Genomic DNA, 24,993 nt, shown 5'->3' with positions numbered 1-24,993 from the left:
GCAGATAAAGGTATCTGCCAAGCCTGACAACCTAAGCTGGATCCTTGGACCCCCTACAGGTTATACTCCCACCTCCACAGGCACACCAAGGCATGTGAGTGCCCACACACATACACAACAATGAATGAACAAATATGTATGTGTAGCCTTGGATGTCTATAACTAGCTTGGTAGCACGAGAGACAGAGAGAATTAATTTAATTTTAACAATTTTAATTCTTTTTTAAGGCTGTTTGATCCAGGATAGCCTGGAACTCAGAGACCCACACCACTGCCTGGCTCAATTTCTATTTTTTAAGGAAGAGATTTTGACTCACAATTACAGAGGATACAGTTGGTCTTGGCAGGGAATGTATGATGGCAGAAGCAGAAAGAGGCTGGTCGCATCACTTCCACAGTCAGGAAGCAAAGGGTGACAAATGCCAGTGCTTAGCTGGTTTCCTCTTTTTCATGTGGTTCAGGAGCACAGGCCATGGAATGGTGACATCCACATTTAGGGTAAGTCTCCCTCCCTCAATGAAGCTATTATATATAATCCTCACACTCATGCCCAGATGCTTGTCTATTCTGAGGCTATAGATCCTTCAAGTATACAATCAATATAAACCATCACTAGTCCACCCTTTGTCATTTTGTCACCCAAACATTGATCTTAAAGTATAACATTCACCCCAATAGGCTTGTGACCATCTCATAAATCAAATACATTCAGTCCAACTTCAAAAGTCCCCAGAGTCTGTAACAGTTCAAATACTCTTCAAAAACGTAAGTTCAGAGTCTCCTCCAAGCCCCAGCTAATCTCTTAACTTTAAGCCCAATGACATCACAAAGTCCCTATGATATCACAAAGTCCCTGTGACATCACAAAGTCCCTATAACATCACAAAGTCCTTACGACATCACAAAGTCCCTGTGACATCACAAAGTCCCTGTGACATCACAAAGCAAGTTTACATATTTCCAACACAGTGGTACAAAGTAAACATTCCCATTCCAAAGGAAGAGAGGAAGTACAGAGAGGTGTGGGACAACATTGCTGGCTGGGAGAGGTCTCAGTCTCCCCATGACCTGGCAGCTTATCTCAATAGCTAGACAACTTGGGGCTCCCTCCCTCCAGCAGAACTTCATGCCTCTAGCCTGAAGGGCTGACCTTATCTGAAAGTTGTCTCTAAATGGGATACCTGTCTCTAAACCAGATGCCTGACTTATCTTTAGCTTGAACCCTGGCATAGATTCCCTATTAGAAGGCTCCCTTGATGCACATATGATAACTAAGACTTATACCAGGGGCCTTATGATAGGACCATGTCACTCAAGGCAAATGACAGTTTGTCACCAGTTCCCCAATCCTATATATTCCTTATACTCTGGAATAAAGTAGAACTGATTCACTGACGTCCATCTCCAGGACAGCTGTCTCTGTTCGTACTCATGGGCCTCACACAAAGCTTTCTGTCAATGCCAGTGCCTCTTATCCTCTCAACCTGGTGGCCTATGGACCAAGAGGGAAAGAGAACCCCCACAATGAGGTTAAAGTGCTTTCCATGTACACATGCAGGCTGAGTTCAGTTCCCAGAACTCATATATAAAGCCAGACAAGGTGGGAATCCTAGCTCTGGGGAGGCAGAAACAGGGCTGCTGGTGAGTATTGCTCAGCCAGGCTAGCCAAGTTGGTGAGCTCCAGGTTCAGGGAGAGACCCTGCCTTAAAACAATAAAGTGGAGAGTGACTGAGGAAGACGTCTGGCGTTCACCTTTGACCTCCACATGCATGCACACACAAGTGCCCCCTCATGGACACACAGAGAGCACACATACAAAAACAAGTGATGCTTCTGTATTGATAGTATTTAAAGTTTTTTAACAACTTTAACTTTTCCAAATAGTGCTGGATTTAACATCCCTGCACATGAACCCCCATGTATATTTACAAGCATTTCTGTAGGATATGGTAGCCATCTTATCTAAGAAGAAACATATTTGCTCATTGTGTCTTTTACTCTCTTTGTTCAAAAGTTCCTGCTTATTTCCAGTCAAAACCACTCTTAGTAATTCCAGTCCATTTGACCTAAGTGCTTTTGCCTTTCACCCTAGGCTAAATGATAGCATATATTACTCAGTCTCCCAAGAGCAGGAGAGAGTTGGAAATTTAAGACCAAACATGTCTGGTTTTTCCTATTCATTCTTTGTAGTAAGTTTTTCTAACAAGCCCCCTAACCCTTCTGCCCAGTATAGTTGGCCATATTTCTTACTACCTATATTTTGTGTGGAGCAGTAACAGAACAGTGTAAGACTATAGTTCCTCAAGAACAGAATGTCCAAGAAAACTGTCCTTTTCTGATTAAAGAGAACAATTCAGTAGCCATCATCTTTATCCTTTTTTGCCATTCCTCTCTCCTTAGAAGGAAGAGCCAATGCCTGGAGTGTCCACCATTACCTTGTGATGGTGGGAACAGAAGCCATGTGTTGTAGATGCTGCAGCAAGAGGGTAGAAGCCTGGACCCTTGACCATTGCCTCCAGCAGCACCTCAGCTGTGGTCTGCCTGCCTCTGGATATCTAGGTCTATGTACACATTAAACTCCAACACGTACAGACAACAAAACATGGTTTTAGGGAAGGCGGGGGATCTTTTTTTCCGAGACAGTGTTTCTCTGTGTAGCCCCAGCTATCCTGGTTCTCACTCTGTAGACCAGATTGGCCTCAAATTCAGAAATCCACCTGCCTCTGCCTCCTGAGTGCTGGCATTAATGGTGTGCACCACCACCATGCTTGGATTTCTGATTTTATTGCATGAAACCAAGCAGACTCCGAGGGCAGTCACTCTTAGTTATTGAACAAACAGCACTCAGCCAAAGACAGGACTCTGCTCAGGGTAGAAAATGTGCTCAGAGTGTACCAGGCCATGAGTTCAATCCCCAGCATCTCAAATGACCCTACAAAAAATAAAAACCAACAAATAAAAAGCAGGCAAAAACAAATTAGCTCAAGCAAATGAGTTTTCTAAAAAATTCCTATCTCTGAACTTTAAAAGTTTACCCTATGTCAATGACTTTAGTTTTCTTCCCTCCCCCCAAAAAGGTCTTTTTTTTAAAGATTTCTTTCCTTTTATTTTCTGTGCATGACTGTTTTGCCTGAATGTGTGTATGAATACTATATGCCTGCCCTCAGAGATCAGAAGAGGGTATTGAATTGCCTGGAACTGGGCTTACAGAGGGTTATGAACCACCATGTGGATGTTGGAAATCAAACCCACAAACTCTACAAGACCAATAAGTGCTCTTAGCCACTGAATCATCTCTCTAGCTCCAAAATATTTTTATCAACATATTTTATGCAAATGAATGTTCTGCCTATGTATAAGTGCAGTACCTACAGAGGCCAGAAGAAGGTATTGAATCCCCGGAACCATGTTACAGTGAGCCTCCTTGCTGATGCTAGGAACCAAACCACAGTCCTCTACAAGAACAGCAAGACGTCATAACAACTGGGCCATTTCTCCAGCCTCACCTCAACAAAATATTGTTATTCAATGCTTATGTTGCTTACTTAACCTTTAACATTTTTTCTCATGCAATAGCCAACTTTATTCAGAGCATAAGATCGTTTTTACTCTGAAGGTTAGATGGCTCAGCCGTTAAAGGCTAGGCTCACAACCAAAACCATTAGTGTTTTTAATGTAATTATCTTTGCTTATCGCTTCTCGGCCTTTTGGCTAAGATCAAGTGTAGTAATTATCTTTGCTTAAAGATTTATTTATTTATTTATTATTTATTAAAGATTTATTATTTATACAGTACTCTGTCTGTCTACATGCATGCCTGCAGGCCAGAAGAGGGCACCATATCTCACTATAGATGGTTGTGAGCCACCATGTAGCTGCTGGGAATTGAACTCAGAACCTCTGGAAGAGCAGCCAGTATTCTTAACTGCTGAGCTATCCTTCCAGCCCCCAGTGTAATTATTTTTAACCACTACACAAAAATTAAAAATATCCTGCATAGATTTTTTGGAGGGGTTTTACTGTTTTGAGCAATGGCTTTGTGTTCACTATAAAACTGTGCATGATGCTTTCAACATAAGGGACACTCTTTCCTAAGAGCCTAGGTGGACATCATGTCACATACAGCTTTGCAATCAGGTTTTTGTCTTTAGGGAACATAGAGTTCATTGTTTCTCCCTGATATCTGCTTTGAGGTGGGTAGCAGGGTGGCTATCAAACAGTAACAATGTAATATTGTCAAGTAAAAGTATGTGGAGGAAATATCTTTTTCATTTTTGCTGACAAGCTGAAGTTGCTTTTGTTTTTACAAAGCTTAAAAGTTCTTGATAGGATACTTTGAAAACATTGATACACAGGGACCATTCTCTGAGTCATGGAGACAGGGGTGTGAATGTGTTTGGTGGGAAGGGATTGCTGGTCACGGCGTGGATGTTCACAGAAGGATATCTGAAGATGTTTATTACATACCACACATTAGAAAAGATGTATCAAGCTTTCTCCCACTGCTGTAGCAACACACTGGGTTCCTTAAAAAGCAAGTGACATTTGTTGTCCCATAGGTTTGGAGGCAAGAAATCCAAAGTCAAGATGTTGGCAGGGTCATGTTCTTTTGGATCCTACAGAACACTCTTTCACTGCCTTCTCCTAACTTCTCATGGCTGACTGCCTAGGTCCGGGTCTATGAACATCATTTCTCCTCTGTGTATACTTGTTTCTATTTTCATCTTTCTCCCTTAGGGACTGACCCTAATGACCTCATTTTGACTCCATTATTTCTGATAAGCCCCCATTTCCAAAATGGTCATAATCTCAGATATCTGGCCTGATAGCTAAGGATATTAATTAACAGGAGTCAACTCACAACAGATGCACTGGTTAATTTTATGGATTAACTTGGTTGAACTAAAGGGTACTCAAATTGTTGACGGAGTTTCTGTCCCGCCTGATCCTGCAGCCCTTTAGTCCCAAATAAATATGCAGAGGCTTCTATTAATTGTAAACTGTTAGACTGATGACTCAGGCTTCTTATTGGCTGGCTCTTTCTTAATTATTAACCCATTTATATCAAACTATGTATTTCCATGAGTTCTTGATTTATCAGGTGATGCCTGAACCTCTTGGTTCCTCAGCAGCTACTCTCAACCTTCTTCTCATCTGGTAGCCCCACCTATACTTCCTGCCTGGGTACATTCTGTCTGTCCATTGGCCAAAACAACTTTATTCATCAATCAATAAGAGAAACATATATTCACAGCATTCATAAGGACATTTCCCCATCATCTCCTCTTTTATGTCTAAATAAAAAGTAAGGTTTTAACTTTAACATAGTAAAATTTTATATAACAAACCAATTATCAAGAAAGAACTATAGTTAACAATATTTAGTTCACCAACATTTGGGGAAATTTGAAGACAATATTTCATCATCTATCCTATCTCTTTGAGTCTAAAGTTTTACATGTAACTTATCTTTTATCATAACTAAGGAAAGCCATAACTATCTGTATTCAACTTCATCAAAGACCTCAGAAGGATAATTTATAAACTCTAGAATTGACAGAGACATCTCACTGCCTAGACTGTCACCTGAAGTTCCTCTGTAACGTTGGGGCATCCATCTTCAGCCCATAGGCTTAGAGTGTCTGGCAGACTTCTCAGCGAAGCAGGAAATTTGAAACTGTCCCATCTGTATTGACGGTTTGTCAGTCATTTTTCTATGGGTCCTGCAGAATGTCTGGCAGACTCTTCCATGAAGCAGGAATCCTGAAGGACTTCCCCATCTTGTTTTGGCAAGTTCGGCAGTCACTTTCCTGTGAATCCAGTTTATATAGCATACAGCCAAACAATCCAGGCAAGAGCAGTTTCTTGCCCAAATGGCTTCAGAGAACTGGTAAAACATTATGAATAAATGTATCTATGCAGTCTTGAAACTGGGCACCCCACTGGATTAAAAAACAAGGCATGATGGTGCATGTCTTTAATCCCAGATCTCAGGAGGCAGAGGCAAGATCTCTATGAGTATGAGACCAACTTGTTCCATACAGAGAATTCCAAGCCAGAGCTGGAATAGTGAGAAGCTGTCTCAAAGATGAAGAAGAAGAAGGAGGAGGAGGAGGAAGAGGAGGAGGAGGAGGAGGAGGAGGAGGAGGAGGAGGAGGAGGAGGAGGAGGAGAGGAGGAGAAGAGGAGGAGAAGGAAGAGGAGAGTATTCACTGAGGCAACACAAACAAATAAAAACAACTGGGAGCAGAAATGTGGTAGAGAACTTGCCTAGAATACCATGATAACATAGGTTCAGTCCCCAGCACTGCAAACAACAGTGAGGCCAATAATCATACTAACTGACAAAAGCAGAAGGATGGGGAACATGGAGGTCCTTCTCAGCCTTTGCACTCAGTGATTTTAGAGTCACAGAATCATAGTGGGGAGGATGAGAGGGACATGACCCAGTTACTCACTCTCCCCCGGCACCTGGTCCTACAGTTCATTCAACTTATTCTAAGCAAGATGAGTGCTGGGTGGTGCCAATAGATCAGGAGTCAATAATCCTTTATTGATATCAGTGAACTTTCCAAATCGATTCCTTGGAATCATCAGTGCAGCAAACAAAACTGTGAAGCATTACATCACTTTGCTTATTGCTTTTTTTTTTCACACTTTATACTGGCATCTGTTGAGCCCAGGGTTATTTAAGGCCTAATGTTCATGGCGCTGTAGTGTACAGTGAAATAAATGGAGTTTCAGCTAATTAAATGCCTGCAGAAAGCTGAGGTGCTTGAGAAATCTCAAAATCCATCTATTGGCCTGTCCCAATGCCAAGAGATGCTGCTGTTATACGACACAGTAAAAGAGACGCTGTGTAAATTTTTAATATTTTATTGAACATAAATAATTAGAATATCTAGCCATTTTCCAAGGCAGGAATCTGACGGCTGACACGCGGGAAGCATCGCAGATGTTCACAAACTGCGGAAACGTCAATTGGCTTCTGAGCGCCTTCTAAGCAATTTTTTTTTTTACTCTAAAGAAGCGAACATTTATAACTGTGAATAAATCGTTTGTGGTTTAGGCAAATGTTTAGGAATATTCAATAAAGTGCTCATATAAATATTCAGCTATGGAGATAATTTGATTTAAATAGATGGTACTTTCAATAAATAAACATTGTTGAACATGAATAAACATTTTAAACAACTGGCAAGCATCAAAACCCAGCTGATGTTTCATGCAAATCTTTGGGAAACACTTTATTTAGCTGTTCTTCTTAAACCCAGCGCACGTTGCATCACAAGGAGCTTTTGTGTAAAAGCAGAGCCTTGCTCCAGAGATGAACACCTCCTACAGCACCCATTTTACTAAGCTTCCGTTCTTTGCAGCCTTTTACTGTGCTGTGGTGTCCCAGGGTCTGAACACAGCAGGAAGAACAAGATTGCCCAGGGCTCAAACCGCCTCCGCCTTCTACACGTCTGTGACCTGGGATAGTTTAACTGTGCTCGCCCTCGATCTCATCATTTCTGATCTAGGAATCAGAACACCTTCTTTTGTGTCATTTTGGGAGTCTAACTAGGCAACAGCTCATAGGGAACTACCCCATATCCGGCTCTAGGATTTTCATTTTGAAACCCGTGGCTTCTGGGAGGAGCCTATTATTCAACCACATAGAATACCTTCATTCTAACTCTTTTCTTAAAAAATATATGTTCTAGCAGGTCGGACATGATATCACAAGCTTTTAATTCCAGTATTTGGGAGGCAGAGATAGGAAAATAATCCATGAGTTCAAGGCCATTCTAGTCTACATAGTAAATTCCAGGCCAGCCAGAGCTATATGATAATGCCCTGTTTCAAAAATATTATATTTTCTAGTTAGTTTATAAAGTAGTAGCTTTCTGTGGGCTTTTGGATAACCCACTCCCACCTTTCTCCCATTCCATTCACGTTGTCCCCTTTTAACCCTTTCCTCACCCCCACCCTCATTTTCATATCACATATGCTTTATTAACTCCCTTACTGTGGTAGTTTGAATGTAATTCACTCCCAAAGCTCATAGGGAGTGGCCCTGTTGGGAGGTGTGGTTTTGTTGAAGGACATGTGACACTGTGGGGGGCAAGCTTTGAGGTCTCTTTTGTTTAAGCTTCCCTCAGTGTCACAGTTCACTTCCTGTTGCCTGCATATCAAGACGTAGCCAGCACCGTGTCTGCCTGCACGCCACCATGCTTCCCGCCATGATGATAATGGACTAAACCTCTGGAAAATGTAAGCCGCTGCCTCAACTAATGTTTTCTTTATAGTTGCGATCATGGTGTCTCTTCACAGCAATAGAGACCCTAACTAAGACACTTGCTTTCAAGACCTCTTTACTGCTCCCCTGTGGTTCCTTTGTTGTTTTCTGGCCTCGACAAACACTCCAATTTAAACACAGAAATCCAAAAGTTTGAAGCTGAGAGTGACATGTGAGAGAAAACATACAGCATTTGTCTTTCTAGGCCTAGGCTACCTCACTCAATATGGCATTTCCCAGCTCCACTCATTTCCTGAAATTCTCATTTCCGTTCTCCATCCATCAGCTGACGGATGCCTAGGATGGTTCCATTTCCCAGCTACTGTGAGTAGCACAGCAGTGACCACGGCTGGGCAGGTATCTCTGTCATCGGATACAGAGTCCTTTTGGTAAGTGCTCAGGAGTGGTACAGCTAAACACATAGGTTTTCATGGTTTAAAAACAACAAAGCTCTAGCCGCATTAAATAGGTAAAGAACGTATGATGTCTGTTTGTGCATGTATAAATGCACATGTGTGCTGGCACAAGTGCGCATATGTACATGTGGATACCAGAAGTATACACTGGCTTCTTCACTCTCTCAGCACCTCATTGTTTGAGACAGGGTCTCTCACTGAACATGGTGCTCACCATTTCCCTAGACTGACTTGCCTGCAAATCCCCAGGGATCCCACTGCCTGCCTCCCCAGCACTGGTACTACAGGTGTGCTCTGCCACCTGGGCTCTGCCACCTGTGCTCTGCCACCTGGGCTCTGCTTTTTATGGATGCTGGGGATCTTAACTCAAGTGCTCGTGCTTGTCAGCAAGCACTGTACTGACTGAGCCATCACCTCAGCCGAAGAATGCATCCTAAGACACCAAGGGTTAATAAGTGCACGAGGAGGCTGGGAGACCAGCCAACACTTGAGTTCAAGGCAACCTAGCACCACTATCATGATGACACAGGATGCGGATGCTGCCACAGATGGCCACCGCCACTGATGCACTCGCACGACCACTGGATCCATGACGCTAAGCTTTCTCTGTTTCATGTCATAGCCTCAAGTTTCAAAGTTCAGTGCAGGACCAGCCAGCCAAATAAGATGAAGAAGGACCTGTAGGGTAAGGGATACCTCACTCCCTTATTGACTGCAATAGGAGGCCCAGCTAGAAGGTGGGTGTAGAGGAGAAAGATGAAGGGATCTGATTGGCTGCTTCTGTTTTCTCCGTGCATTACGGCAGTGACCATCAACCAACAGAAGTAAGCAGACAGTACTAGAGATTTGAGGAAAGGACGGGTGTGGAGTAGCACTTTAAGGGTAGTCTTCCAGTTACCTCCAAACAGTGGCCTACAAAAGCAATAACCACTTATTTTCCCATGAATCTGTCAGTTCTCCTTCAGTCCCTCCTATGATTGCAATGAGATGGTGGTAGAGCTGACGTCATCCTGTTCGCCCTGGGCTAGAAAGGCAACATTGGGACATCTCACATTCTCTCCCTCCCCCCTCCCTCTTTCTCTCCATTTACACATATTTCCATACACATGTGCATATATTTATTTTATTTGTATATGCATGCATAACATATATCCACATCTACACATTGTTGATATTTATATTTATATGTATATTCACATAGAAGCTGAAGGCTCCCAACCACCCAAGAAAAACCAGCAGAATCTTTGCAGCCTTTTTAAACCTGGCCTCAGAAGTCATGTACTATTTATTCATTCTGCTGATTTTACCCTTGGCAGAGTAAGTACTCTGATTCTGATTCTGAGTAGTGAAGTCCTTACTCAGACTCAAGGGAGTAGGGTGTACATGGTCTCTAGGTGTAAGAAATGTCAAAGAATTTGCAGAAGTCCTAAAGCACTACAGGTAGAAGAAAAGAAATACTAGAGAAGGAGGAAATGTCAGGGCTACAATGGTGTTCCTTTGGGATTCATGGACATGAATCAGAGAGTCTGGTTTATTTGGAAGTTACATTTTTCCCATTGACTTTAGACTTGCTGGGTATAGATCCAGGAGGAAGATAGTCTATTTACAGTAGATTTCATCAACAGTCGTCCCTGTGAGAATGTAAGCACCATGAGGGAAGGACCTTTGCATGACTTAAGCTGAATCTCAGGTTGAGCTGATCAAAGGGTTCCTTCCATACATCCTTGTGTTGATCCTGGCTCTTCCCAGCCAGTCTACCTGCCTCCCTGTCTCTGACTCCACCATTTGACTTGGCTCCGCTCACGTGAGTGCTTGGAGCCTTGGGTCTTGCATCTATAAAATAAAGATGGTTTGGTTTTAAGATCTCTTTCAGGCATGAAAGTCATATCTTGCCATCTCATCCCGTTCACCTGATGACTTGCAAAGCACATCCATTCAGATGAAGGCACCAGCAAGGTGCCCTCGGGTTTTTACCTTACAACTGATCCACTTAAGAGGAAGCCTCTGGAAACACATTGAATCGAAAAACAAAGCTGCCTAAACTCAATAAATCCTTGTTGGATGTCAACGTAAGAACACACCGAGAGAACTATTGATGCTGTAGTTGCAAAGTACCTAAAAACAGACAGATCTAGCCCATTATTTGCCCTCTCGGGTATTCACATCCTTTCTTCGCTATCACCCAGCCCAGCCAGGTAAATCTATCTCTTTTTATCTTCCCATGTATGTCAACCCCTTTCTCTCCCAAGTCATTTTTGTTATTTTTCTCTGGACATTCCCCAGTCTGTCTTTGCCTTTCCAATATTTAATGTAGATGCCGTGCACAAGGTAGGAAGTTGGGGTGGGACTGCCAAAGCAATAGAGAACGTGAAGCAGTGGACACAAATCACATCACTAAGACGGCAATGTCGCTTGAGCATTCACTATGCCCTAGTGGCTGAAACACACCCTCAGGCCAGATTTGCAAACCTGACGACTGCCTATGGGGTGGATTTGTGGACCAAAGTTAGGTCTCCTGCTCAAAAGTGGTTAGGCAGGGTTCAATACCTGCCTAATAAATATCTGCCACTAATAAAATGTATCTATGACTTTGAATAAGCTATTTCTTAACCTTCCATTTCTTGGGTTCCTCCTTTAGAATAAGAGAATGCTAGCGCACAGGATTGCAGGAGCAAATGAAATAATATACACGAGTATTTTCAACCACATTTAGGATATAATGAGCATTTACAAAAGCAAGAATAGTTTCTGCTCATTTCCATGCTGCCTGAAATTCTACCATAGCAACTTACTCCTTGGGACTAAGGCAGGGACCCAGCCTTATAGCTAGTCCTACTCTAACCATATCACCAACCTAAGTCCAATTTTTTTCTCCTTCTTTGTTCTTTGATGGAATTCTCATATCCATGACGGGGAGAAGAGGAAAAGAAGGAAGAAAGAAAAAAAAGAGAAACCAGAGCCTGGATAAATGCAGTGTGGCACTGATATTATATACAACAGAGAATGGATTCTAGGTCATTTAAGAAGGAGGAGAAAAACTCTTGGTTTGGGATATGAGAAATAAAGAAAAAGAAAGTTTTGAGGATTTCTAATCAGGTAACCAGATAGATGTTAATGCATTAATGAGAAAAGAAGTTATCAGGTATTTTCTTGATTTGGTTTTTGCATTGCTAGCGGATAGGGCTGGAAGTTTGACTTGTTCACTGGACAAGCTTAATAAAGTTCATAGGACATGACTGACCTTGAGAGCATCATGATAAAAAGTCTGCCCCAGCCCTTGTGGAACTTATACTGCCATGACAAAACAGCCAGCCAGAGAACAGTGGTTTCTGGAGAGCAAAGGAAGTTGGAGCAATGTTGAAGACTGGGGGCTGGGGGTGACATGCTAAAGGGGCCTTGTGGAGGCCAAGAAAGAACTATCAGAGCTTTGCCCAATGGCATAAAAGACGAGGTTTCAAGTTTGCACTAGAAGTGTACACTTCCCTGATTAAATGTAAGAGAGACCACACAGAGGGATGACAGGAGGACAGGACAAAGAGTCATAGACTAAGACTCAAGAAGCAAAATGATAAAGAAATTATATTCATGAACCTAAATTTCAGGCAGTTTCTCCCACTAAGATTAAAAAAAAAAAAACAGCAGAACGTGAAGGTGTGGACTAGTACAGCGGCACTCTTCTTGGGTCTACTTCTGGGTCAAGAGTAAGATCACCCTGCAGGGGACTTAAGGAGCCTAAGCCTTTGAATTGGGTTTTAACAGCAAAGGCGCCAGGACTCTTCTGCATTCCTCAGTTCTGCTGGCCTCTTTGATCTCCGAAAAGTCAAGTAACAGATTTTTTTCCTTTAGTCAAAAGCTTTCCACTGGTGGTTTCTTGGGAGCCTTAAACACTGCTTTGGCTGGTGTGTGGTGCCCAGGAGGGAACCATAAGTCTCTGAACAGGTTCAGCAGTGGGCGGGGAGACAGATGCAGGAAGGCAAGTCCTGCGATTTCAGAAACCGCTTTTGAAAGGAAGAAAAGCGATGCAAATGGAGAAGAGGTGATAAGCACCTTAGACACTAGAATATAAAGGAAGAGCTAATTGCAAGCTTACCCAGAACATTAAAGAAAGAATTGGAATGGTGCCTAGGTTTTCTTACCAATAACAGACCTCATGGAAAGAAGGAATGATGAAGAAAAAAAAGCCCAAGGACGGAAGGTGAGGATAGCAGTCCCTAGAAGGAGAGATGAGTCCCTGTCAGGTTTGGAAATGGATTTACTTCCCGCTGACTAACTTTCACAGTTCCAGAAGGTGCTGTGCAGGCTACAGGGGAAGAAAAGACATCAGTGCTTTTTCACAGCGCCAACTGTGTGCTAAAGTACCAACCTCCAAGCAAGATGCATCCCCTGGTGCAATAGAGGTACAATTATTATGGGGTAACTAACCACTTTATAGTTGGATATGAAACTTGATCTACAGGAGGGAATTACATGCCTGGTATTGTAACCCTTGTGAGAAATCAATGGTTACAGAGGTCATAAACCTTGGGGTAGTGCCTCTTATTGATATTTTGTCAAATAGCCATGCTGTCAAGTTGACTTCTAAATATTTATATTTATACCCATAAACCTGAACTGTTGTCAGCCTTGGTCAGGGAAGCTTTTTTTTTTTTTTGGGAGGGGGCTGTTGTTGTTGTTGTTGTTGTTGTTTTATTGTGTTTTTTCCAGTGGGTAGTAGTCAATGGAAAGATGAATAACTAGTCAAAGTTCTGAAAGCAGAGACTGAGGGCTCAGTCTTAAATAGGATATGCCTATCAGCCCCTGTCATCCTGAGTCCAGGCTCACGGAACATCACAGAAGAGAGGGCAGAAAGAAGGTCATAGCAGGGGCACGTGGAGGAGTGCTGTGAAATGCTGTTCTCTGCGTGTAAGGTGGCGATTGCGCTCATGAACTCTCAGGAGCTGTGGTTATCTACAGAGGATCAAGCCATTTTGGCACAGATGGGGAAGGGGCTCTTAGGCATCAACCCTGACTGAGGACCTTTCAGCAGTTGATGGGACTTGGGGAGGGAAAACCATTCTTCCTGGAGGGAGAAGCCACTAGTAGATTTCCCACACTCCAGTGGATGGTCCCACACCCATGAACATATGTGCAGCACTAAATGAGTTATTAAAAAAAATAGAAGAAGATATGAGGTTTGTAAGGGGTCATGTTGGGGGAGCTAGAGAAGAAAATCCGAGGATAGGTGTGATCATATTTCATTGTATACATATATAAAATTATTAAGGATAAGAAAAAATTAAAATTAAAAAAATATTTTAAAGATTTTATTTATTTTGTATACAGTGCTCTGTAAGGAAAATGTTGCATTTATAAAACTTTGGAATGTGCAGCTCAGAATATGCTATATATGAAAAGCATCCTGGAGTCCAAGTGATAGTGAGCTGAACACAGAGATCTTGTATATAACACATACGTCATGACTGAAGTCATGAGAAAGGATGAGACTGTCCCAGAAAATGGTGCAGAATAAGATGATGATGCTGCTGAGAGGAAGACCCTATAAGAAGACAGTATCTATAGACTAAATTGAAACATGTCTATCTGATTTAACTGGGAATTCATTGGTAAACTTTTCTAGGTAGAGCTAGGCACAATGGTGCACACCTTTAATCCCAGCATTCAGGAGGCAGAGACAGGCAAATCTCTGTTAATCTGAGGCCATCCTGGTCTACATATCGAATTCCTGGCCATTCAAGAACATACAGTGAGATCTTATCCCAAAAAAAAGAAAAAAATAATAATCTTTTTAAGATAGAAGCAGAAAATAATATTACTAAAGATTAAAGAAGTCAGAGTCTCTGGCCCTGTCATTACACTTAATGCATGCAGAAAGGAAAGAGACGAGGGTGAGGAGAGAAACATCCAGAATGGGCACTGAGCCATCAACAAGGGAAGCTTTTGCTGTTGCTTTACAATAAAAAATATTTAAAGGTGATTCTATTCCATTTGAAAGAATCTTCCTGAGATGAAAGAGGTATAAATACAAAATAACAACAACAATAATAATAGAAGAGAACTCTGGCCTTACAGGAAGGTCAGGGAGGAGACTGAGGAGGGAGAATTTAACACAGTTCACAGATCAACCTTACACAGAGACTCAGTATCACAGTGCCAGGAGGAGAGGACTCTGCTAATGCGGACACCAGTGTTCGTGCGTTCATGGAGCAACTGCTCTGTCTTGTTCCCAGAAGATACTAGGAAATGTTATCTGTAGAGAGCGAAGCAGCTGCGGTACAGATAGCAGCCTAGGGAGTGAGAAAAGCGCCAACACGCTGAAAGAATTGCAAAGCAGAGCCGTGCACTTTATTGACCTACGTGAGTGCCAATGTACGTACGTGCTGCTGCGTGGCTGCCTCTGGGATCTCCTGGCAGCTCAGGTCTGCAGAGGAAGTATCTGAGATAAGAAGAAGACACAAAATGGAGGTTGCAAAACAGGTGGAGCATGCACTGGGGGAACAAAGGAATTAAGGGTGCTAGAAAGAAGAGGAGGGAGAAAAAGAAATTTCATCTAAGATGATAAAGGCATGAAACCACAGGAAGGGGCTGGCAAAAGGGAGCGGGGAGAATGGAGCCAAGAGACTGGAGATGACCACTAAAAGAGAGAACAGACAGGATTTGGGGGCAGGCACTAGCTCTCTGTAGGTTGTAAGGGGAAGGGACCCTTAGCAAAATCTCTAAGTTTCACATATGGTTCAGTGAAAATGGATATGAGGGTTAAAACCATAAGGCTAAGAAATAAGATAGTCAATAAAAGACAGAGGGACCCTGAAAAACAAAGCCAGCATCAGGGAGCTGGTCAGCTAGTGTCCATGAGCCTCCCAAAGTCCTTGAGGCAATGTTGTCCCCTCATACAACCTTACTTCTAAGGCAGCTGATTATAAGTCAATGATCAACTAAATTGTAAGTATGCCTTCTAACTTAGAAGATTCCATTTAGTAGACCACCCCATAGACACTCCTATTCACTCAAAACTCTGTATCAGTGTAGCGGTGCTCGCCTTTAACCCCATCACTCAGGAAGCAGAGGCAGGCAGATCTCTGTGATTTCAAGGCCAGCATGGTCTACAGAGTAAGTTCTAGGATACTCAAAGCTACATAGTGAGACTTTGTCTCAAAAGAAACAGAAAAAGAAAAAAAACCTACATCAAACAAAGAACATTCCTTGGTTTCATAGTGTGGAATATTGCAGAACTATTCTGCTTGTGTTTCATAGTGTGGAATAGTGCAGAACCATTCCGGCTGTGATGGTCCTCACTTGAGAAACGAAAGAATAGAGGCAAAGACTATGTGCACATATTATTTTAAGAGAACATACTATTTCAAAAACACTGAGCAGACTTCCACTTTTCTAGAACTGCCAACTAATGGCAACTGATAGTTACTAGCATTTTTTGTCTTTTGTAGAAAAGCTAAAGGCAGGGAAGACAATGAGAAATAAGGTTTCTGCTCCAGATGTGACAATCTTGGAGCAGATGTGTAAAGAAGAAACAAACCTGTACTTCAGCCAAAAGATGCTATACTAAGGCTCTTCAGGAACATGATTGCTAATACAGGTACAGAAGTTTGAGATAAAAGGTTTAAATATCATGCTGCTGCTCATCAGGTCATCTGTGAAGCCCAAGCCATGGATGAAGAGGGCGCTCTTTGCTAACCAGCCACAAGATCAGTCAACCTTGAAACTCCACTCTCCTTCCTCCCTTGCATTTCTTGCCTCTCCTCTCATTGGCCAAACACAATGGGAAACCAGAAGCCACGTCTATGAATGCATTACACCCTAATTGATCTGCCAGGTGGAGATGCTATAAATACAGTATTCATGCACGAAATTCTCAAAAAAAATAAAATAAATATTTAAAAAATTATATGCCAGACCAGAGATTAACAGGAAGAATGAAGAATGGGTATGTGTCAGGGACCTCCAGCCATCAACCAGGTATGGCTGCCTCACGTACTCATAAGAAAAGACCCTCATAGAAAGTATGTGGCTCGGGACCACCCTGCTACCTACCAAATTCCAGAAACAGACCTGCGGCTTATCTAGGGCATAAGCTTAAACAATAGAACGTGGAATGTGAAAGATAAAGTTAGAGTCTGCAGTCAGGTTACCAGAGGACACAGGATGCCCTACCCATCCCACTGACCTTCCACTCCACCAAATTCATCGCAGCTACAGCACATCCCCCATTCCTTCCCCTCCTCTCTTCCCCTATATAAATCCCTTTGGGATGAATAAAGTTGTCGCCTTGATCAGACTCTTGTCTTGGCGTCTGTCCTTGTATCCCCTGCCCCTCATCTTTTTCCTAGGTGTCCACCAGACCCACGTTGAGTGTCCTGCGGGTCGGGACAGGTATGGCTGGGAGTGCTGGTGCATGCTTTTAATTCCAGCACTCAGGAAGCAGAGGCAGATGGGTGTCTGTGTGTTCAAGATTAGCCTGGTCTACAGCCAGGGCTACACAGAGAAACCCCACCTTGAAAAACAAGACACAAACAAAGAATGGGTAAGGATGATTCCTGAGAATACACTCCAAGAAATCTAAGTCAACATACTACAGAGACACCTGTTCATCCATGCTTACTAAATCACTATTCACAATAACCAATTTACAGAATCTGCCTTAACATCCATCAACAAATGGATGGAGAAAGAAAATGAGGTCTAGGGGGCTGGAGAGATGGATCACTGGTTAAGAGCAAGTACTGATCTTAAAATACTAAAGTTTGGTTCCCACAACCACCTCTAACTCCAGCTTCAGGGGATCCAATGCCCCATTCTGGCCTCCATGGCCACTTGCATTCATATATATTGCACACACACACACACACACACACACTTAAAAATAAAATAGTAAATCTTTTTTTTTTTTTTGGTTTTTCGAGACAGGGTTTCTCTGTGGCTTTGGAAGCTGTCCTGGAACTCGCTCTGTAGACCAGGCTGGCCTCGAACTCACAGAGATCCGCCTGCCTCTGCCTCCCAAATGCTGGGATTAAACGCGTGCGCCACCACACCCAGCTGAGAAAATTTTCTTTATGAAAGGTAAGAATGGGCGCCAGGTCTAGTGGTGTCAGCACTTGGGAGGTAGAGACAGATTTATGTGAAATCAAGTGCAGCCTGATCTACAAGTCCAGTTCCAGGACAGCAGAGCTACACAGAGAAATAAGGAGGAAGAGCAGGAAGAGGAGGAAGAGGAGGAGGACAAAGGAAGAAAGGGAGGAAGAAAGAAAGAGGAAGGAAGGAACGAACGAACGAAGGAAGATTTATAATGTTTTAATACACCCATGAAGTTTGGGTGCTGAAGAGAAGGCTCAGAGATGGCTCAGGACTGCTCATCCAGAGGTCCTGAGTTCAATTCCCAACAACCACATGGAGGATCACAATCATCTGTAATGAGGTCTGGTGCCCTCTTCTGGCCTGCAGTCATACATGCAGACAGATTTTTAAATAAATCTTTAAAAAGAAAATAATATTCACATAAAGTATTTCTATTTTTAAAATATTTAGACTTTTCCTCAGCTTACTTCATTTGATTATGTTATGTTCCTAGAACTCTGTTGGCATTTCAGTGTGAGCTCCTGGACCAGAATTACGACATTAGAAAGCAGCAAAATTATCCAGATTTCATAGAACTTATTCATGGCACACTGAATGTTTACTGCTGTGTCCTGGCACTGATTTTAAACTTTTATGTATCTCTATGTCATGACTTTCTTTTTCCTCAAAGTCCCCTTAGTAAATAGCACCTAGACCAGTGGTTCTCAACCTGTAGGTCGAGACCTCTTTGAGGGTCAAACAACCCGTTCACAGGGATCACATATTACAATTCATAACAGTAGCAAAATTGCAGTTATGAGAGGAACTGTATTCAAGGGTCACAGCATTAAGGTTGAGAACCACTGATCTCGACCAAACTATTTGCAGGACTGCTGGCAGGGAGTCCTCTAAGCAAGAGGGGGAATGACACTAAAGGCAGGGACCTATGAAGCAGGTGATGGCTGAATGACTGGGAATAGATTAACTCAGTTACTTAAAGCAGCATATACACTTTTAACAAAAACAGAGAGCAGCAACAGATTTGTAAAGAAATACGAGTAATTAAAAACTGAGGTGGGTAACACATGAAGGAGGAATTAAACACGGGGCATTAGTTACATAAACGATTGAAGAGCTGAGAAGCAAAATGGACAATGAAGCGACACAAAGATGAGCAGCACCAAGATGGTTACATCACAAAAAGGAGTTCCAAAGCCCAGAGACGAGATCACTGGAAGTGAGCAAGTATGTGATGGGGAGATAGGACAGAAAGAGAAGATGAACTGTTGTGGGCCATGAAGAAAGGGGGAACTGAAGACTTGACATGGTGAGGAACAGCCTGATGTGAGAGGCCTGTGCAGCCTCCTAGTGCCATGTCTGGGCCTGAGGTCCTACTGTAGCCGGGTTCTGTATTGATGTCCAGGATCTGTGTTGATGTCCATGGCCCATGTCACCACCAAAGGCTGTGAAGATATCTGTGGTCTGTATTGCAACCTGAAGACAAGTCGATGTTTGAGGACCAAGTTGAGCTAACCAGCCACTGCACAGTGGTGCCAGCAGTGACGAGCACACAGGAGAACTGCCCCTTGCCTGATTGGCTTGGGGGAGCTGGCTGGGGCACGGGAGAGCTGGAGAGTTGACCAACTCAGGGCTTGAAGTTGGCACACCCCAACATCTTCTCCCATGAAGAAGCCAGCCATGTGGGTCCATAGCTGCAGGATTTCCACAACTCAGGGCATCAGCAGGATACCTGAGAGTCTCTGTGAGGGTTCAGTATGAATGGTGTAGCAGAAACCAGCAGCTAATGACTTGTTGCAATAAACATTTCTAAGTAAAGCTGTTTGAGCAAAAGGGTATATTGCATAACACACTGAAACTTGTAACGCCTCTATAATGAACCAATATGTCATGGAGAGATGGAAAAGATGGAGGAGAGAAGTGGTACATACACAGAAGGCTGTGGTTGATAGAGGACTGTTTTTATTCTTTGTTTTTATTTTCATTTGTAGGGAAATTACAAGAGTGGAGGAAGGATATGGAAGGACTGGGAAATGAATGGATTGGGGTGCAGATATGAAATTCCTAAAGATTCAATAGAAAAAAATGTTACTTTGCCGGGCTGTGATGGCGCACACCATTAATCCCAGCACTCGGGAGGCAGAGGCAGGCAGATCTCTGTGAGTTCAAGACCAGCCTGGTCTACAAGAGCTAGTTCCAGGACAGCCTCCAAAGTCACAGAGAAAAAAGTCTTGAAAAAAAAAAGAAAAACAAAAAAAAGGTCAATTTGAAAAAAAAATGCTGGAAGAAATAGAAAAAAAATCGTGAACCAAAAGCACAGAGTCTAGGACCTCCACTTTATAAGACTGGAACTGTGGTGTTGAGTCTAGGCTGTGGGACCTCCACCCTCCACTTTATAAGATTGGAATCATGGCGCAGAGTCTACACTGTGGGCCAAAGCACAGCTGAGGACATCAGCTCATTCATCTACCAGTAACTGCACTGTCCAGTCCTAACCAGAAAAGAATAGTAGAGGATGAATCTGAAAGCAACAGGCAAATGACTAATAGCAATCATACTATCCAAGGTTCAATAGGAATTGGGGGAGAAGAAATAGAGGCAGGGCTGACAAGAGAGATCAACAGGTAAGGACATTTGCCACAAGGCCTGACAACCTGAGTTTGTTTCCCCTGGCCCCACACGGAAGGAAAAGAACCAACTCCCATAAGTTGTCCGCCAACCTCCACACACAAAATAAATGAATAAATATGAAAAGGGCAACAGAGAATGAGAAGAAACAAATATAGACCACGCATTTCAGTAGCTTGAGCTAATTCAATTTCCTAGTACAAACTTGAATTGTTTCCATTCTTCTTATACTCTTAAACCTTCAAAAAACCAATTCTAAAAGTCTATTGTTAAGAAACTCCATTTCAAGTCATTCTTCCCCATATGGAATAACTTTTCTCCACTTTTCCTTTTCTGGGTGAAATTTATAGCCTCTTCATTAACTTGCCATACCTTTTCTTCCAGAACATTAATAAAGTTAATTTAAAAATCATCTGATTCTTTTGGAAATCAATCTGAACTCAGTTCCTTCATATGAAAACTCCCCCTTATAGAATTCTTAACTATTGCCCAACTTCCGCTTGCCCTCTTTGGGGTCTCCTGGCCTGGGGACTGCAGGCAGGTCAACTCACCCAATACGGACCAAACCATCCAGAGTCTGCTGACATCATGGTGCTAGTTCCACCCCCACTCAGGAGAGGTGAGCGTGGGCCCCTGTCTCAGGCCCGACTTCCACTTGCCCTGTTTGGGATCTCTCTGGCCATCCAGAATCTGCTGACATTGCAGTGCTAGTCCCGCCTCCACCCACGGGGAGAGGGAAGTGTCTCAGACCCACCTGCACCCATCGGAGTACTGAACCTGCTTACACTGGAAGAGAACCTTGGACCTGTACCCACCAGGAGAAGAACAGACCCCACCTGCACCCACTGGAAGAAGAGATGGAAAGACAACAATATAATAACACATTCAACAACAGAAAACCCAGTATGATGCCAGCAGAGTCTAGGGACTCTACATCAGCAAGACCTGAGCATACCAACACAGATAAAGCAGAAGAGAATGACCTTAAAAACAACTTCATGAAGGTGATAGAGAGCCTAAAAAAGGAAATGAGAAAGTCCTTAAAAGAAATGGAAGAAACAACAAACAAACAAAATTAAGAAATGGAGGAAAAGACAAACCAAAAATTGCAAGAAACAATTCAAATGGTGCAAGGTTTGAAAGTTGAAATAGAGACAATAAAAAACACAGTCTGAGGTAATGCTGGAATTAGAAAAGCTGGGTAAAAGATCAAGATCTACAGATGCAAGCAGAACCAACAGAATACAGGAGATTGAAGAGAGAATCTTAGACATTGAAGATATACTAGGAGAAATCGACCAAATAAAATCTTAAGTCCAACAAATCCCTAACACAAAATATCCATGAAATATGGGACACCATGAAAAAGCCAAACATAAGAATAATAGGTATAGGGAGGAAGGGAGGGAATGGGAGAGGGACCTGGAACTGACTTGTGAAGCAACCTTGTTTCTTATCCAAATTTAAACTGGAAAATAAAATTTAAAAAAAAAGAATAATAGGTATAGAAGAAGGTGAAGAAACCCAACTCAAAGGTGCAGAAAACATATTCAACAAAATCATAGAAGAAAACTTTCCCAACCTAAACAAAGACATACCAATGAAATACAAAAAGCTTACAAAACACCAAATAGAGTGGACCACAAAAAAAGTCACCTTGCCATATAATAATCAAAACACCAAACATAACAGAATAAAGAAAGAATATTAAGAGCAGCAAAGGTAAAAGGTCAAGTAACATATAAAAGGCAAACCTATCAGAATTACACCTGACTTCTCCATGGAACTCTGAAAGCCAGAAGGTCCTGGATAGATATTCTACAAACACTAAGAGACAATGAAAGCCAGCCCAGACTACTATACCCAGCAAAGCTTTCAATCACTATAGATGGAGAAAACAAGATATTCCATGACTAAACCAGATTTAGCGGGGCATTAGTGGCGCATGCCTTTAATCCCAGCATTCTAGAGGCAGAGACAGTCGGATCTCTGTGAGTTCGAGGCCAGCCTGGTCTATGGAGCGAGTTCCAGGACAGCCTCCAAAACAATACAGAGAAACCCTGTCTCGAAAAACCAAAAGGAAAAAAAAAAAAGCTTTAAATAATACATACCCACTAATCCGGCCCTACAGAAAGTACTGGAAGGAAAATTCCAACCTAAGGAAGTTAACTACACTCACAAAAACATAGGTAATAGATAATCCCACTTTACCAAAAGTCAAAAGAAAAAGTGGTGTAAATCCACACATAATACCACCAACAACAACAAATCCAAAATAAACAAGAATTAACACTCAATGCTCCTTAATTTCCCTCAATATTAATGGTCTCAACTAGCCTATAAAAAGACACAGACTAACAGAATGGATAGGAAGAGAGAATCCATCCTTCTGCTGCATACAAGAAACACACCTCAACATCAAAGACAGACATTAGTTCAGAGTAAAGGGTTGGAATAAGATTTTCCAATCAAATGGACACAAGAAAAAGCTGGTGTAGCTATCCTAATATCTAACAAATTAGACTTCAAACTAAAATCAATCAAAAGAGATGAAGGAGGGCATTTCATATTCATCACAGGAAAAAGTCCATCAGGATGAAGTCTCAATTCTGAACATCTATGCCCCAAATACAAAGGCACCCACTTTCATAAAAGAAACATTACTAAAACTCAAATCACACATAAAACCTCACACAGTTATAGTGGGAGAATTCAACACCCCACTCTTACCACTCAACAGGGCCACCAGACAGAAACTTAACAAAGAAACAAAAGAACTAACAGAAGTTATGACCCATTTAGGTTTAACAGACATCTATAGAACATTCCATTCAAACACAAAAGAATATGCCTTCTTCTCAGAGCCACATGGGACCTTCTCTAAAATCGACCACATACTTGACAACATAGCAAACCTCCACAGGTACAAAAAAATTGAAATAACCCCCTATATCTTATCAGACCATTATGCTTTAAAGTTAGAATTCAACAACAACACAAATTGCAGAAAACCTACAAACTCATGGAAATTGAACAACGCACAATTGCACCATTCCTGGGTCAAGGAGGAAATAAAGAAAGAAATTAAAGTCTTCCTAGAATTCAATGAAAATGAAGATACAACATACCCAAACTTATGGGACACTTTGAAACCACTGCTGAGAGGAAAGTTCATAGCACTAAATGCCTATATGAAGAAATTGGAAAATAGTCACACTAGAAAATTAACGGTACAACTGAAAGCTCTAGAACAAAAAAAAAGCAAACTCACAGAGAAACCCTGTCTCAGGGAAAAAAAAAGAAGAAGAAGCAAACTCACCCCAGAGGAGTAGATGCCAGGAAATAATCAAACTGAGGGCTGAAATCAAAAACAATACAAAGAATCAATGTAACAAAGAGTAGTTCTTCAAGAAAATCAACAAGATAGACAAACCTTTATCCAAACTAACCAAAAGGCAGAGCCAGAACATGCAAATTAACAAAATTAGAAATGAAAAGGGCGGCATAACAACGGACACTGAGGAAGTCCAGAGAATCTTCAGGTCATACTTCGAAAACCTGTACTCTCCACCCACAGGACAGATGAGGTAAGTGTGGGTCAATCTCCAGCCTGCTTTCCGGTGGCCTGATCAGAACCACCAGAGACCTGAGGACTGCGCACAGCAGATCCGGATCCCAGCCCGACATTTAGCCCGCCCAGAGACTGCCAGCTTCCAAGTCCCAGTCTCCACCCATGGGACAGGGGAGGTGAGGCAAGCCTAATTTCCGGTGGCCTAAGCAGAAACACCGGAGACCTGAGGATTGCTCATGCACAGCAGATCCAGATTCCACACCGACGGGATTCAACCCACCCAGAGACTGCCAGCTTCCAAGTCCCAGTCTCTATCCACCGGACAGGTGAGGCGAGGGTGCAGTCTATCTAGAGTTTGCTAAGGTCACAATACTAGGACAGCCTCCATCCACACAAGAGGAAAGCCACCAGAGTATTGGACCTGCTCCCATCCACTGGAAAGGGGTCACATACCAACCAGGGGAGGAAGAGACTCCTTCTGCAACCACAGGAAGAAATGATGGGAAGGAGACAATACAAAAACACACCCACCAACAGAAAAACAAATATGACACCACCAGAAACTAGAGAATCTACACCTGCAAGACCTGAACAGTCCATTGCGGAAGAAGCAGATAAGAAAGACCTTAAAAACAACTTCATGAAAATGATAAAGGCCCTCAAAGAAGATATGAGAAAATCCCTTAAAGACATAGAAGAAAAAACAAACCAAAAAAAATACAATAATTGCAAGAAATAGAGAAAAAAAATCCAAAAAATGCAAGAAATGGAACCAAAGACAACAAAAAACTTCAACAAATGCAAGAAAGAGAGGAAAAGACAAAGCAAAAATAACAAGAAACAATTCAAAAAGTACAAGGGTTGAAATGCACAATTGCACCATTCCTGGGTCAATGAAGTAATAAAAAAAGAAATTAAAGACTTCCTAGAATTCAATGAGAATGATGATACAACATACCCAAGCTTATGGGACACTTTGAAAGCAGTGCTACGAGGGAAGCTCATAGCACTAAG

The 24,993-nt window shown here is 42.3% G+C and overlaps 1 long non-coding RNA gene and 1 other non-coding gene across 2 annotated transcripts in view; one reads left to right on the top strand and one right to left on the bottom strand.

The window, feature by feature from the left end:
• Positions 1 to 24,993, bottom strand: part of LOC121139358 — a 60,451-nt gene that overhangs the window by 24,789 nt on the left and 10,669 nt on the right. The gene's annotated exons all lie outside the window — the stretch shown is intronic.
• LOC121139644 lies at positions 3,692 to 3,873 on the top strand. The gene has a single exon (XR_005876548.1). It is a non-coding gene; the product is annotated as a U2 spliceosomal RNA (small nuclear RNA).

The sequence above is a fragment of the Mesocricetus auratus genome, unplaced genomic scaffold (genome assembly GCF_017639785.1).
Source record: "Mesocricetus auratus isolate SY011 unplaced genomic scaffold, BCM_Maur_2.0 Super-Scaffold_15014, whole genome shotgun sequence".
NCBI classification, from domain to species: Eukaryota; Metazoa; Chordata; class Mammalia; order Rodentia; family Cricetidae; genus Mesocricetus; species Mesocricetus auratus.
This window is presented reverse-complemented; position numbering and strand designations above follow the sequence as displayed.